The sequence below is a fragment of the Podarcis cretensis genome (genome assembly GCF_951804945.1).
Source record: "Podarcis cretensis genome assembly, chromosome: 8".
Lineage (NCBI taxonomy): Eukaryota > Metazoa > Chordata > Lepidosauria > Squamata > Lacertidae > Podarcis > Podarcis cretensis.
In genome coordinates this window covers 76788053-76802712 of record NC_137177.1, presented here as the reverse complement: position 1 = coordinate 76802712, position 14660 = coordinate 76788053, and the positions used below count along the sequence as shown (strand labels likewise).

At 47.7% G+C, this 14660-nt stretch overlaps 1 protein-coding gene across 2 annotated transcripts in view; it reads right to left on the bottom strand.

Annotated features, from left to right (window-relative positions):
- Nucleotides 1–7957, bottom strand: part of SPSB1 (splA/ryanodine receptor domain and SOCS box containing 1) — a 36362-nt gene extending 28405 nt beyond the window's left edge. The window contains exon 1 of one of the 2 annotated variants that reach the window (XM_079987273.1): nt 7787–7957. The gene's annotated coding sequence lies outside the window, so the exon portion shown is untranslated. Of the gene's footprint in view, nt 1–7535 lie in introns of both variants that reach the window. The other variant, XM_079987272.1, reaches the window with a different exon arrangement.
- Nucleotides 7958–14660: the final 6703 nt, after the last annotated feature.

Here is a 14660-nt window from a genome sequence, read left to right as displayed (position 1 = left end):
TACAAATATTTGATGCAGGTGTGCCACAGACCCCCTGAATGAAGCTTGTGGGTCATTGGTGGTCTCTGAACCACAGTTTTGGGAACCCCCAGCTGAGTTTGATAGTTATTCCAGGCTGTTGCATCTCTAAATAGATTCAAAGGCAAGTAAGAGATGACATGATAGAAGAGGTGGCAGCGCAGAGAAAGTGGATAGGGAGAAAGTTTTATTTCTCTATCATAACACAAGAAATTGTGGACATCCAGTGAGGTTGAATAATGGAGGATTCAGGACAGATTAAAAAATGACTTATTGTTCACCTGTGGAAGTCCCTCCCACAAGGATAGCCACTAATCAGGGTGGCTTAGACAAATTCATGGAGAAAGCTATTGTCAGCTACTAGCCAGGATGGTTAAGCTTTGCCCTCCGTAGTTGGAGGCAGGAATGCTTCCGGATACCAGATGCTGGAAACCAGGGGAGAGTGATGCCTTCTGATCAGGTCCAGATGTTTCAGTGGGAAACCTGCATGGCCTTTGAAAGAACAAGATGCTGAACTGCATGGGCCACTGGCCTGATCCAGCAGGCATTCTTCTGCAGGGATGCACTGAAGCAAGACTGAACAAACCTCCCCCTGCCAAAACAACAACAACACAAGAGCACACCCACAGCCAAAGGTGCAGATGGCACAGCTGGGTCACTGTTCACGGCTGCTGCACTATTGAGTCTGGGGTGCACGATTCCTTGCCATAAGTGTGCATTTAAAAAGCAAGTAGAGACGAGACAGAAATTGTTTGGAACGTGTCAGCTGCAGCCTCCAAACATACACCAAACATTCCCCCCGCTTTTGCTTTTCGATGGAAGCGCGACTCTTCCTTTAAACCCCTTCCAGTTGCCCATCTGCACTCTATGCTTAAAGCAATGTCATGTGACTTTAAGCAGCAATGGCTTCCCCCCAAAGGATTCTGGGAGCTGGAGTTTGTTTTGGTTCCCCCCATAGGTTTTATTAAAGTGCAGTCGTTGCATTACCATGGTACCTCGGGTTACATACGCGTCAGGTTACAGACGCTTCAGGTTACAGACTACGCTAACCCAGAAATAGTACCTCGGGTTAAGAACTTTGCTTCAGGATGAGAACAGAAATCGCGCAGTAGCGGCACGGCGGCAGCAGGAGGCCCCATTAGCTAAAGTGGTGCTTCAGGTTAAGAACAGTTTCAGGTTAAGAAAGGACCTCTGGAACACATTAATTACTTAACCCGAGGTACCACTGTATTAGACTGGGACCTGGGAGACCAGGATTCAAATCACCCGACTGGCCATGAAGCTCCCTGAGTGTTACCTTGGGCCAATCCCTGCCTCGCAGGGTTGTTGTGTGGGGATTAAATGAGGAGGGGGAGAACCTTGCACGCCACCTTTAGCTCCTTGGGGAAAGAGATGGGTTATAAATAAACAGGTCAGGACAGACACACCCACACAATCAAGGTTTTGTGAAGATCAACATGAAAAACTGAGAGACGTGCTTCTCCCTCATAAGATTAGGATCATTCAATGAAGCTGGACTGTGGGAAATCCATGACAGGCTTTTGTTTTTTAGCACAGCGCATAGTTACGGAATTCACTCCCTTGACATGTAAGGTAAAGGTAAAGGGACCCCTGACCATTAGGTCCAATTGTGACCGACTCTGGGGTTGCAGCACTCATCTCGCTTTACTGGCCGAGGGAGCCGGCGTACAGCTTCCGGGTCATTTGGCCAGCATGACTAAGCTGCTTCTGGTGAGCCAGAGCAGCGCACGGAAACGCCATTTACCTTCCGCTGGAGCGGTACCTATTTATCTACTTGCACTTTGACGTGCTTTCGAACAGCTAGGTTGGCAGGAGCTGGAACTGAGCAACGGGAGCTCACCCCGTTGCGGGGATTCGAACCGCCAACTTTCTGATCAGCAAGTCCTAGGCTCTGTGGTTTAACCCACAGCGCCACCCACGTTCCTCCCTTGACATGTAGTGATGGCTTTATAGGAGGATTACAGAGGTCCGTGGAGAAATCTACGGACCACAACGGCTATGTTTGATCAACCTGCACTCTGTGCCTCTGAACCCTGCTTCCTGAGAATCACAGGTGGGGAGAATTCTGATGCACTCAGGTCCTGCTTCCCACTGGGGCATGTGGCTGGCGACTGTGAGGACAGGGTCCCTGGCTACATGGGCCCCCTTTGGCCTGATGCCTATGCCACCCCATCTGCTGATGTGAGCAGTTCATCCAACTGGTTTAAGAGCGCCACTTGCACTGAGCATTGCACATGGTGCGCTGGAGGAGGGTGCACGCCCTGCCCAGAGCCATGCATTGCACAAGACCGTATAGAGGAAGAGGGGAAACCAGGCACAGAAGCAATTAGAGGCCCTGCAAGTCACACAAGGAAACCGGGGTCATCTGGGTTCGGGACAGGACAAGGAGAGAGAGAAAGAACGAACCGAAGATCGCATCTTGCTTCCTAGTAATAAATTAGCACACTTGTCTTGTTCCTCGGATAAGACATGCTGTTCTCCAATTCTAAGACAAAGGCCTTTTCAGGTTTTATTTAAATGTGTCTACTTCCAGACCTGAAGTTACAGGAAGAGAAAGGATTCCCTCACCCCCAATAGAGCTTGCTAGAGGAACCAAGAGTCTGAGTAATTCAAGCTTTTCCTAGGTTCCTATGGCGAGTGTGACGAGGGACGTGGCTTGGAGAGAACTCCAGGGGCCACACAGAAAGGCTTGGAGGGCCAGAGACGCCCCTGCGCTTGTAAGTGAACGTACAACATGCCAGCTTCCCAGGCAGCTCTCAGAACCAGGATTTCTCTGCCCCAGCTGAAAGGGCCTCTCCCGGTCAGTGTAGTTCACACAACTAGACGGACCAATCGCTTGACTCAATAGAAGGCAGGTTTCTTGTGCTGCTGTGACTTGGGCGCATTGCAAAATTGGCTACATGGCATGCTTTCTCCAGAAGATTTCTTAGACCTGTCACCGGGACCCCTGTATGCACACATACTAAATAAATACTGCTCTCCCTTCAAGGATGGACTTTTGTTTCTGTTTTACTCTGGAAGCTGAAGCGACCTCACCCGCGTTGCGGAGCAGAACGCCCTGATCTCTGGCCCTGGGAAGTGTTTCTCTGCAACACACTAATTGTCCCGGCCTGCCGATAAAACGAAGCCTGCTGTTGCTCAACCCTGCAGCTAATTGTTGGGGACAATTACAGGGCGCCCCCCCAACCCTCAGCTGCAGACTTCTCACGAGAAGAATGGCCTCTGGCACCTTCATCAGGACTGCCCAGCGAGACGGGTGAGACAACCGGCTGTACTCAGTGCTAGTCCTACTCAGTAGCAGACCCCTCAAAATGAATGGCCAGGAACCACCTCTAGCCCCATTCATTTCAATGGGTCTATTTGGAGCAGGACTTAAAAGTTAGAGACAACAGCAGAATGGCAAAATTTTCTTTTTTAAAAAAATTAGAAGCCAGATTTTCACAAGAAGTCTCATGTGCTTGACTCCTCTCCTGTTGTAGCCTCCTCCTGTTAAGGCTACAAGGTTGTAAATTACCGCACTTTTCTGTGTATAAGACTAGGTTTTTTAATTTAAAAATTCTGTTCAAAATTGTGGGCCGTCTTCTACACGGATACAATCTCCCTCCATTTTCTCAATTTGGAGTCCCCCCAAATAGGGGGCGTCTTATACAGGGGGGCATGATATACACGTAAAATGCGGTATTAATTATTATTAATAATAATAATAGAATTTATATACTGCCCTATACCTGGGGGTCTCAGGGCAGTTCACAGAATAATGTTTGGAAGGCAGAGAGAAAGAGGTAGTGATTTGGGCATCTGGCTTCAAGGAACATAGGAAACTGTCTTATACCAAGGTCAGGCAAGTTGTCCATCTAGTTCAATATTGTCTACACTGGCTGGCAGCAGCTCACCAGGGTTTCAGCCAGGACTCTTTCCCAGCCCTACCTGGAAACACTGGAGTTTGAACCTGGGACCTTCTGCATGCAAAGCAGATGCTCTGTCCCCTTATCTTTCAAGTGGTTTGGACTCCTTCACATGCCATGACTTCAATACCTATAACGCTGTTGTACTGCCAAGAGCAACTGGCACAAATTCAGTCGACAAGGCAGCATGAACAGGACCTGAACAGGAAACATTCTAGCTGACAGATCAGTCTTCCTTATACTACATGCAGTGCCAGCCCAGCCAGATGTGGTGCAGATGTTTTGGACCACAACTTCCATCAGCCTCAGATGACACAGTTGATGGACTCGCCTCTACATTGTTCCATTGAACCAAGTTTAGCTGGTGGCATATCGCGATGTAGCAAACCAGAAATCACCCACCCCTAATGGGCTCTCACTTCTGAAACATCTGGAGGGCACCAGGTTGGCAAAGGAACCACTGGCAAAGCGTTGGGTCCTAGCAGAACACTTTCATTGGACACACACCTCAAGGGCAGAAGCTATGGTTTTCCATACTACGGTTTCTTTTTCTTTTTTACAAAACAAATGTATTTTCTATATCTATACGAGAAAGACAATATATATTCTCTCTTAATATGTAATATGGGGGGGGAATAGGGCTGTGATGTTTCAAACCACTTCAGCTACTAGGTGAATAGAAAAAAACTTTCAAAAAGTTCCCCTAAAATCAGGCAGATTCCTCCCCCCCCATGCAAGTAATTCAAGGTATTTGTCCTAGGACAAATAGACGCATTCACGTCTATAAAGGAATGCCTTTCCTCAACAATATATTCAGGACATGTACATTCACCATCTAAATTAGGAGTGGGGAACTTTGGATCTCCTCATGTTGGACTCCAATTCCCATCAGACCCAGTTAGCATGCTCAATGGTTAGGAATGGTGCGAGTTTTAGTTCAGCAGCAGCCAGCGGGTCCACAGGTTCTGGTCTAAAGGCTCCTTGGAGCTGGGAGCACCATCCAGAAAAAGGAGGCTCACTGTTGTATCTCTGCACGAGTGCCTGCTCTGGCTTTTAATTTAACCAAACATGGCTGGGAATAATGATAACAATAATTTGTTATTTATACCCTGCCCATCTGGCTGGGTTTCCCCAGCCACTCTGGGCGGCTTCCAACAGATTATTAAAATATAGTGGTACCTCTGGTTAAGAACTTAACTTAATTTGTTCTGGAGTCCGTTCTTAACTTGAAACTGTTCTTAACCTGAGGTACCACTTTAGCTAATGGGGCCTCCCACTGCCACCATGCCGCCGCAGCACAATTTCTGTTCTCATCCTGGAGCAAAGTTCTTAACCCAAGGTACTATTTCTGTGTTAGCGGAGTTTGTAACCTGAAGCGTCTGTAACCCGAGGTACCACTGTACAATTGTCTATTAAACATTAAAAGCTTCCCTAAACAGGGCTGCCTTCAGATGTCTTCTAAAAGTCTGGTAGTTGTTTTTCTCTTTGACATCTGGTGGGAGGGCGGGTGCCACTACCGAGAAGGCCCTCTGCCTGGTTCCCTGTAACTTGGCTTCTCGCAGCAAGGGAATCTGCTGCCTTTCTGATGGTGGTGGACTAACAACTCCCATCCACCCCAGTGAGCGTGGCCAATAGTCAGGGGGCAATGGGAGTTGTAGTCCAGCAACACCTGTAAGTCACCACATTGGCTACCTGTCATGTAAACACCTTTTTATGCTTTCTACTTCTGAATTCTTTTCTAAAAAACAACAACCCTTACCTGCAGATCCAGTCAAATTCAATCAACTAAAAGCTAACCTGGTTAATAGAAATAGACATACAGGATAGGGATCCCACCCCCGACACACACTTTGGAGAAAGAAGCCAAGTGTGTGTGGCGGGGTGTCATAAAGGGCGCAAGAGCAGGCAAATTTCTCACTGCAACCTCTCTGTCTCACAGAACTGCTGGGAGAAGTCAGGACCTCTGACCATCTAGCTTAGCACTGTCTGCACTGACTGGCAGCAGCTCACCAGGCTTTCCAACAGGGAGTCTCTCCCAGGCCTGCCTGGAGAGACAGGGGATTGAAAGTGGAACATTCTGCATGAAAAGCATGTGCTCTGCCACCAAGCTACACAGCTGACCCATGAGCTCAATTTGGGACACAGGTAAAGGATGCAGAAGAACAGGCCCCAGGCTGATGGGAGCTGTGGTCTAAACAAAAACATCTGGTGCTCCTGGGTAACAGCAAACGCTTTTGCAAAAGCAATCAGGCAGGCTCCAACTTTTCAAATGCTGGTTCTTCTCCCTTCACTCCACTCCTGCCCCAAACAAGCAAAGCCCACGGAGATCTTTCCGAGCCCCTTTCTATAGGGATTCAGCAAGAGGGCAGCTGGATCCCCAGCTCAGCCCAGTGGCTTGGTGGGTGGCCTGGGGCAAGTCATTTTCCAGATGTACAGAGAGAATGGAAAAGCATCCAAAGTTTGGAAGGTTCCCAGGGTCTGGGAAACATGACGATGGCACCAAATGCTTTTTCAGAAGTGTTTTCTCAAGGAGGCCAGATCCAGATAGGATGCAGAAACCAGACACTGGTGCGAACGGTGGCTCCCCAGAGGCCTACCTCGCAGGGGTGATGGGAAGATCGAGTGGGCAGAAAGGGGGGAAAGTGCCCACACGAGCATCTGAGAGTCAAGTTAAGTTTGCTTCTGTAAGAGCAACTGTTTTAAGAGACCTCGAGAATGCCTGAAATATCTGTCAAAGTGCTGCCACTTCTAGTCGTCCTAAGATCTAATAAAAACCACACGCCCAGAGTGAGATCCAGCTGTCACCCTTTCCGATTACAATTTCAATGGGAGGATCTATGATCAATGGGAATCAAAACTCCCAATGTGAAGAACTGTGGCTCAGCGGGAGAACGCTTAGCTCTGCATGCCACAGGTACAATTCTCAGCCTCTCCAAGCAGGGCTGGGAAGACAGAAGCCCCAGAGGAACAGCTGCCAGCCAGAGTAGACAATACTGAGCAAAGATCTGACTTAGAAGAAAGCAGCTGCTCCCAAGTTCCTAGAAGCACTGGATCGTGGCTTTCAGATATCGGTTATACAGGCAGCCACGAGTAGGAAGAAATAAATGTTTTTCCTGGCTTTTAGCAAACACACACACCAAATTGCCAATTTGCTCAACTTTTTGGAACATGCATAAGGCCACCCCAGGGTTTGTCAGCTCCAAAATTATCCCACAGCAGCACTTCTTTCTGCAAGACCATTCATACCACGATCCTGTACTTACTTAGTAAAATAGACACACGGGCAGGACTTTTTTAAGAGTCAAGGAAGTGTCCCCAAGACTGCTGTCTCAACATTATGCCATTTCAAAAGCAAAGAAATAAGCAAAAGGGCATATTTATTTTGCTAAAGGGCTTTCAGCCTCTTACAACAACATCAGGGCGAGTCAAACATTCAGCGAATCCATTGATCCGGAGAGGATCTGCATTCACACGCAACTAAAGGGGCAGCGACTCCGAATCAAGAGACTCCAAGTTTACGGTAACAGGGGAGGGGCAGGGGGAAAACACAACTCCCTTTCGCGGAAATATCCCACCACTTTCCGGTCTTACCTCCCAACAAATCCGGGGCACACCATTCCGAGGTAAATCTTTTTTTATTATTATTCCTCCCGAAGCCTGCTCATGGATCAGAGGTTTGGTTGGCGGGGGTTGCAAAATAAGGCTTATCGTCAACTCTGCGGTTGCAGGACAGTTGGCTTCTTTTTCCTCCTCCTACCCTGAACAAAGCGGCCAGAGTCTTGCGAGCAATCTTGCAAATCTCTCTCTGTGTGCGTGCATGCACAAGAGCTCGGAGCATGTACCTCGGGGTGGGTTGCAAACTCCGTGGACGACGAAGGCGGCAGCGAAGCCCCGGGTCTCTCGGATCGCCTTCACTCCCAGCGCTCCCCGCCTTGAATCCGACGCCAGGCCAGAGTCTCCGCTACTAAGAAGCCGAGGAGCGTCGCGTCACATGGGCTCCAAATAACCTCCCAGCTGCCCGGCCCAGCTCCTCCTCTTAAAGGAGACCAAGAGGGCAGGGCGCAGGAGGGGAGGGGCCGGCCGATTGCAAAGGACTGGATCCCAGCGATGCAATGCACGCACGTTTCCTTCCCCGGGAGTAAAACGCCTATGGGAATCGCACGGGTTCATCTTTACGCGTCAGTTGGGAATTGCAGCATATGTTGAAACAATCCCGGTCTATGAAAGGCAGTGCGGTGCACTGGTTAGAGTCCAGGGTTCAAATCCACCCCCCTCGGTCATCAATCCCACTGGGTAAGACCTTTGGCCGGCCGCTGCTTCTCAGCCTGACCTACCTCGCAGGGTTGTTATGTGGGGATGAATGGGGGGGGGACCCATATAGGCCAATTTGAGCTCCTTGGGAGGAAAAGGTGAGATAGAAATGTGATAAATGAGTAAAATAAATAAAGGACGCTGAAAGCACATGGCTCCCTTAAAAAAAACAAAAACCCCACTTGGGACTGTAGTTTGTTAAGGGTGCTGGGAAGTGTAACTCCGAGGAAAACTACAGTTCCCAGGACTAGGAGGTGGGAGGCCTCGGTTCAAAATCCCTCACTTGGCCATGAAGCTTACTGGACCTTGGACCGGCCACTGCCTCTTTGCAGGGTTGTTGTGGAGATTAAATGGGTGGGGGGAAGAACCACGCCATCCTACTTTAGCACTTTGGGAGAAAAAGGTGGGATAGAATAAAGGACTACGAGTGCATACTCCAGGGGTATATTGGGACTACAACTCCCACCGTCCCTGACTACTGGGCATGCAAGCCGCTGGGGTACCGCTAGGCGTTCGGGAGCCTGAGCAATATCGGGTGGGCGCCACGCTGTCCATCCCTGGCGTGGGCGATAGTTGCTGTTGTTTTCATTCTATGCAAATAGTTACAGTTGTTTTTTCAGAGATGCAATTGTCGTCGAGGTGTTTTTGTGGCGGAAACAACTGGTCTGAGATGTTCCGTGGGAAACGATTCACAGAGGAAATTGATAGTAATTAACTGTTTTCTGGATGGTATTCTTGCGTGGCGAGCTTAATTGCTTTGATGAGATGCTCCGTGGGAAACGATTTTTTAAATGAGATCGATAATAATAATCGCCGTAGTCACCGTCGAAGTCATCCGAAAGGGCACACCCTTACGTGGGAATAAAGGTTTTAGGAATGTAGGCGCTCAAGGTAGGTTCACACGGCGCATAGAACTAAGCCGATTTACTCGGGAGTAAGCCCCGCCGTCGCGTTTTCGTGGAACTTGCCTCCAAGTTACCAATGCAGATCGGGTTGCAGTCTTAAGATCGGATCCAAGTAACTTCTACTAAAGAGTAGACCCGTTGAAATTCATGGCATAGGCTTATTTATTTACTGCATTTATAGCCTACCTTTTCCTCCAAGGAGCTCAAGGTGGTGTATATGGTTGTGTGTCCCCCATTTTATCCCCACAACAACGCTGTGAGGTAGGTTAGGTTGTGAGGCAGCAGCTGGTCTTCGGTGTCCTAGTTCAACACTCTAACCACTACACTACTCTGCCTCAGGACCATTAATTTCAATGAATCTACTCTGAGTATACCAGCTACTTAGTACAATTGCAAAGCATGCTTAACCGAGTGTAAACGCCATTGAACTCGATGATGGGCAGTTGAGGATCGAACCCATAAGGAGCAAGGCTGCAATGCAGTTCAGTGCATGCTTTTCTTGGGAGCAAATTCTTTATAATCAATACAACGTTTACGTACAGGTCAGCTATATATAGACAAGAAGGTTGAGATCCAATGATGCACGCCTCCCTGGCAGTAAATTCTATGGAAGTCAATGGCACTTGATGCTCAGCTATGTTTACAACATACTCTTAGCCATGTTTAGGTAAAGGTAAAGGGACCCCTGACCAGTCGTGACCGACTCTGGCATTGCGACGCTCATCTTGCTTAATTGGCCGAGGGAGCTGGCATACAGCTTCCGGGTCATGTGGCCAGAATGACTAAGCCGCTTCTGGTGAACCAGAATAGCGCACGGAAACGCCGTTTACCTTCCCACCGAAGCTGTACCTATTTATCTACTTGCACTCTGACGTGCTTTCGAACTGCTAGGTTGGCAGGAGCTGGGACTGAGCAACAGGAGCTCACCCCGTCGCGGGGATTCGAACCTCTGACTTTCTGATCGGCAGGTCCTAGGCTCTGTGGTTTAACCCACAGCGGCACCCGCATCCCTAGCCATGTTTACTCGGAGGTAAAAGTCTCTCTGCGTTCAAATGAGGCTTACTTCCAAGGAAAGACCTTAGCCCAGCATTAGCTTTGAACACAAAAAGTCCCAGGTCCAACAATTCTGTGGGCCAGGAGAAAAAAAAACTGTGGTGATTCAGGTGCATTCTGCATGTGCTCAGAGGTACGGTTGTCTTTTTGCATTTGCTGGTGCTGAGCTCTGGTACCGAAAAGCAGACCAGGAAGCGGGTGAGGGAAGAGCACTCTTTCAGTTCTCCTTGGAAAAGACAGGGACAGTTGCTCTCAACATAAACCACCTCACAGGGTTGTTGTAAGGATAAAAAGTAGGAAAGGGGGAAGACACAAGTGTGCCACCTTGAGCTCCTTGCAAGAAAGGGAATATGAATGTAATAAATAACTGCACAGCTCTGAAAGCTAAGCAAAGCCTCCATATATAAGAGCAGTATATCTCAGAGAACCAGATGCTAGTGGAACACTAGGTTTAAAACTAGCTGTCAGACAGGGAGACTCAACTCCAGAACATAGAAAAGGAATAAGAGAGTGCCTCTAATTTCATGCAGAGTAAATTTCAATCATGAATGAGAAACCAGAGGCAAAGCCTCTTGCACCTTGAGATTTAGCCTGCAATCCATATCGGACTGAAAGAGGGTGTCAAGCTCAGTAACACTTATTATTGAGTAAGCACATTTAGGACTGATTGCTCCTTACAGGGCAGAGCTTCCTGATCAGAAAGCATCATTTCCAGAGTGTGTCTTGATTTCCAGCACCTTCCTCTGGTAATCGAACCTCTTGCTTTTCATAGACAGTTACATGGTGGCATACCATTCCCTTGCTACAAAGACTGGAGGTTAATAGTTGGGGGGGGGGGGGCTTGACTGATGTTTCCATCAGTAGGAGCTAATGGGTAGGAGATGGTCTCCTGATAACTGGGGATCTCTCTGTTTTGGAATGAGATGCCCATCAGAGCTTGGGGAAAGTGGCAACCCTGTCAGAGAGGAGGGCGCAGGGATATGTGACAAACAGCAGTTGAAGTTTGGGAGAGAGCCAAAGACTCTGTGTGCAGGCTTTGGTGACTTGCAAAGTTGTATGTATAGCAAATTTTACTGCAACAACAAAAGCTTTTAAAGTCTCGGCCAAAAGAAAGCAAACTTACATAGCACTGAATTACTTGACATGCAGGAAAGCAAGGAACAGGTGACAATATTCAGCTCATAAAATCCACCCAGCTGTCTGTGCATGTTGATTTGCACAGGCTTATGCAGGTACAGTGGTACCTTGGGTTACAGATGCTTCAGGTTACAGACTCCGCTAACCCAGAAATAGTATCTCGGATTAAGAATTTTGCTTCAGGATGAGAACAGAAATCGTGTTCCAGCGGCGCGGCAGCAGCAGGAGGCCCCATTAGCTAAAGTGGTGCTTCAGGTTAAGAACAGTTTCAGGTTAAGAACGGACCTCCAGAACAAATTAAGTTCTTAACCCGAGGTACCACTGTATTGAGTTAAAATGTCCTTTTAAAGACTCTAGCCCTCTGCAATCTTGTTTATTCAACATTCTTTTAAAAGCATGTTCTTTTCTGCTCTTCTGCGAGGGAAGGAAAAAGGCCCTCAGTGTGGTTTACAAATATCAGTAATGGCAGCCCGTGAAAAAGGCAAATTCCATGCTAGGGATCATTAGGAAAGGAACAGAAAATAAAAATGACATTTCACAAATCTGTGGTGCAACTGCATTTGGAATACTGTTCACAGTTCTGGGCCCCTCAACTCAAAATGGATATTGTAGAGTTGGAAAAGGTTCAGAAATGGGCAAGCAGAATGATCATGCGGGTGACCCTCAACGCAGACAACACGGAGCCAGCAGGACCAATGGTCTCTCTTGAAGACCTTAGTTTTTCAAGTGGCGCCACCTGGTGATCACAACAGGTGGCACAGTGCCTCTTGCATCCTTCCCGCTGGGTCACGCCGGCCTATTGACATCCCTTTACAACACAGTTGGGAAAACTCCCTTCTTCACATCAGCCTTGGACATTCTTTTCCCTTGGTTTATGTTGTCAGAAGAGTGGGTTGTTGGGAGAATATTTTGCTTTTATCTTTGGATGAAGCAGCTGGGGGGCTGCCCAGGCCGTTCTGTTCTAGGAGACAAGAGATTGACTGCTCTGGTTGCACCATAAGAAGGGGATGCATTTGCTGTTCTCCAGTCTGCTAGGGCCATGACATCAGAGAGCACTGCTGTGTTATTGTGACCCTGTGGGTCCTCAGCGCATGGGCACAGATAAGAACAGCAGCTTGCGTGCGGAGGGGAGGAGGCCAGAGTCACTGGGCTGATGGGAAAACGAAAGCTCATTCGGCCCAGACTTTTCCTAGAATGCTATCTCAGAACAGCTGGGATCTCTCTGACCTTCCCAATTGCTAGAATAGGGCTCCATCTGCACTATACATTTAAACATTTTAAACAACCATGGTTCCCGCCCCCCCCCCCCGAATTCTGGGAGGCTGTTAAAAGTGCTGAGAGTTTACCCCTTTCCCCACCCTCACAAATACAACTCTCAACGTGGTTTAACCATCAAGGAACTCTGGGAGGGGAATAGGGCTCTCCTAATAACTCCCATGGTTGGACAGTGTTCTCGAAGCTACCAGCATGAGTTTGACCAAACTTCGGGAGGCAGTGGAAGACAAGAGGGCCTGGCGTGCTCTGGTCCATGGGGTCACAAAGAGTCGGACACGACTAAACAACAACAATAACTCCCAGAATCCTTAGCAAACCACAGTTCCCAGGATTCTTTGAGGGAAGCTGTGACTTTGTAAGGCCTGAAAACCAGCTGACAGGTCACATGACTTAAGTTTCAAGCAGTCATGGCCTCACCCAAAGAATCCTGGGAAGTGTCATTTACTAAGCGTGCTGAGAGTGGTTAGCAGAGGAGACCCGCTATTCCCCTTAACAGAGCTGCAATTCCCACAGTTCCCCGGGAAGAGGGACTGACTGTTAACACTTTGGGACTGTAGCACTGTGAGGGTTTAACAGCAGAATGGAGTGGTGGACTCTCCTTCACTGGAGGTTTTTAAGCAGAGGTTGGCTGGCCATCTGTCACCTGTGATCTCTGCACTGCAGAGGACTAGATTGGATGACCTTTGGGCATCGCCCCATGGGGAAAAACAGGAAGGTGCCACACACCCCTTCCCAAGCCTTGCTTACTGGGGTTGCATGGTGGCAGCTTCCAGTGAGATCTCTCAGAGCTGTCACAAGATCTTGGTGGAAGCCGCTGCCTACAAGTCTCTGAGTCTATGTGGGGGAATAGGGCTCTCTTTTCAGCCCTCAGCACCCTGCACCCCCTTTTAAATGCTTTTTTTAATCAATGCACACATAAAAGGCATATATTTGCACAATCAGAAAAAAATAACAAAACACAACTCCCAGAAGCCGTGGCTGTGGGAAAGCCAGCAAAGTGAATGCGCTGAGTGAGCTTTTTGTTAGTGGCTTGGGCTCCCCAGGCTGTTTCAACACCAGCATGGTTCCCTTAAGAGAGGGGCCTTCATTCAGGTTACTCATAGAATAGAAGAATTCTAGGGTTGGAAGATACCCCCAAGGGTCATCTAGTCCAGCCCCCTGCAGCTCCTACTGTCAGAAAGTTCTTCCCAATGTTTAGCCAGAACCTCTCTTTTTTGTCATTTGAATCCATAGGTTTATGCTTAAAAACATTTTTGTTTAGGCGAGCCTCTCCAGACACGTGGAATGTTGACAGGAGTTCTAATTGATTTTCATTATTTTCTGAATGTTTTAAATAGGCTAAAGTTTGCATTAAAATGGACATATTTAGTGAAAATAACCCACAATGATGTATTAATTTGGGGGAAATTACTTTGCAAAAAAATGTACAGTTGTAGCTTGGATCCCAAACCCCTTGGTACTCAGAAAATTTGGCTCCCGAATGCCACAAACCTGGATGTGAGTGTTCCGGTTTGCTAACGTTCTTTGTAACCCGAATGTCCAACGGGGCTTCCGTGGCTTCCAATTGGCTGCAGCAGATTCCTGCAGCCAATCAGAAGTCATACTTTGGTTTCTAAACGTTTTGGAAGTCAAACGTACTTCTGGAACGGATGCTGTTCCACTTTCAAGCTATGACTGTATATTAGGTGAAATTGCACACAAAAATGAGGAGAAATTCACACTAAAATGTTGATGGATTTTCTTGAGGATTAAAAAAATTTGCAAATCGCTGCAGAAATGTGAACTGAATTGATTGGAAAAATTGTAAGTTGAGAGAACCAAAACACACAGATACATCCCTGGTTAAGATGTAACCCACCCTATTATCAGTGGAACTGATGAAAGGCAGGATATTAACCAAGGAAACAAGCAAAGGAATATATTACTGATTCTTTTCTTTTTGAGGGAAAACAAATACCAAAATATAATGACATTTAAAACATTTTTCTCTACTTATTGCAAGGGTGAGACTTTTATTTCTAAAAAAAAAAAATCA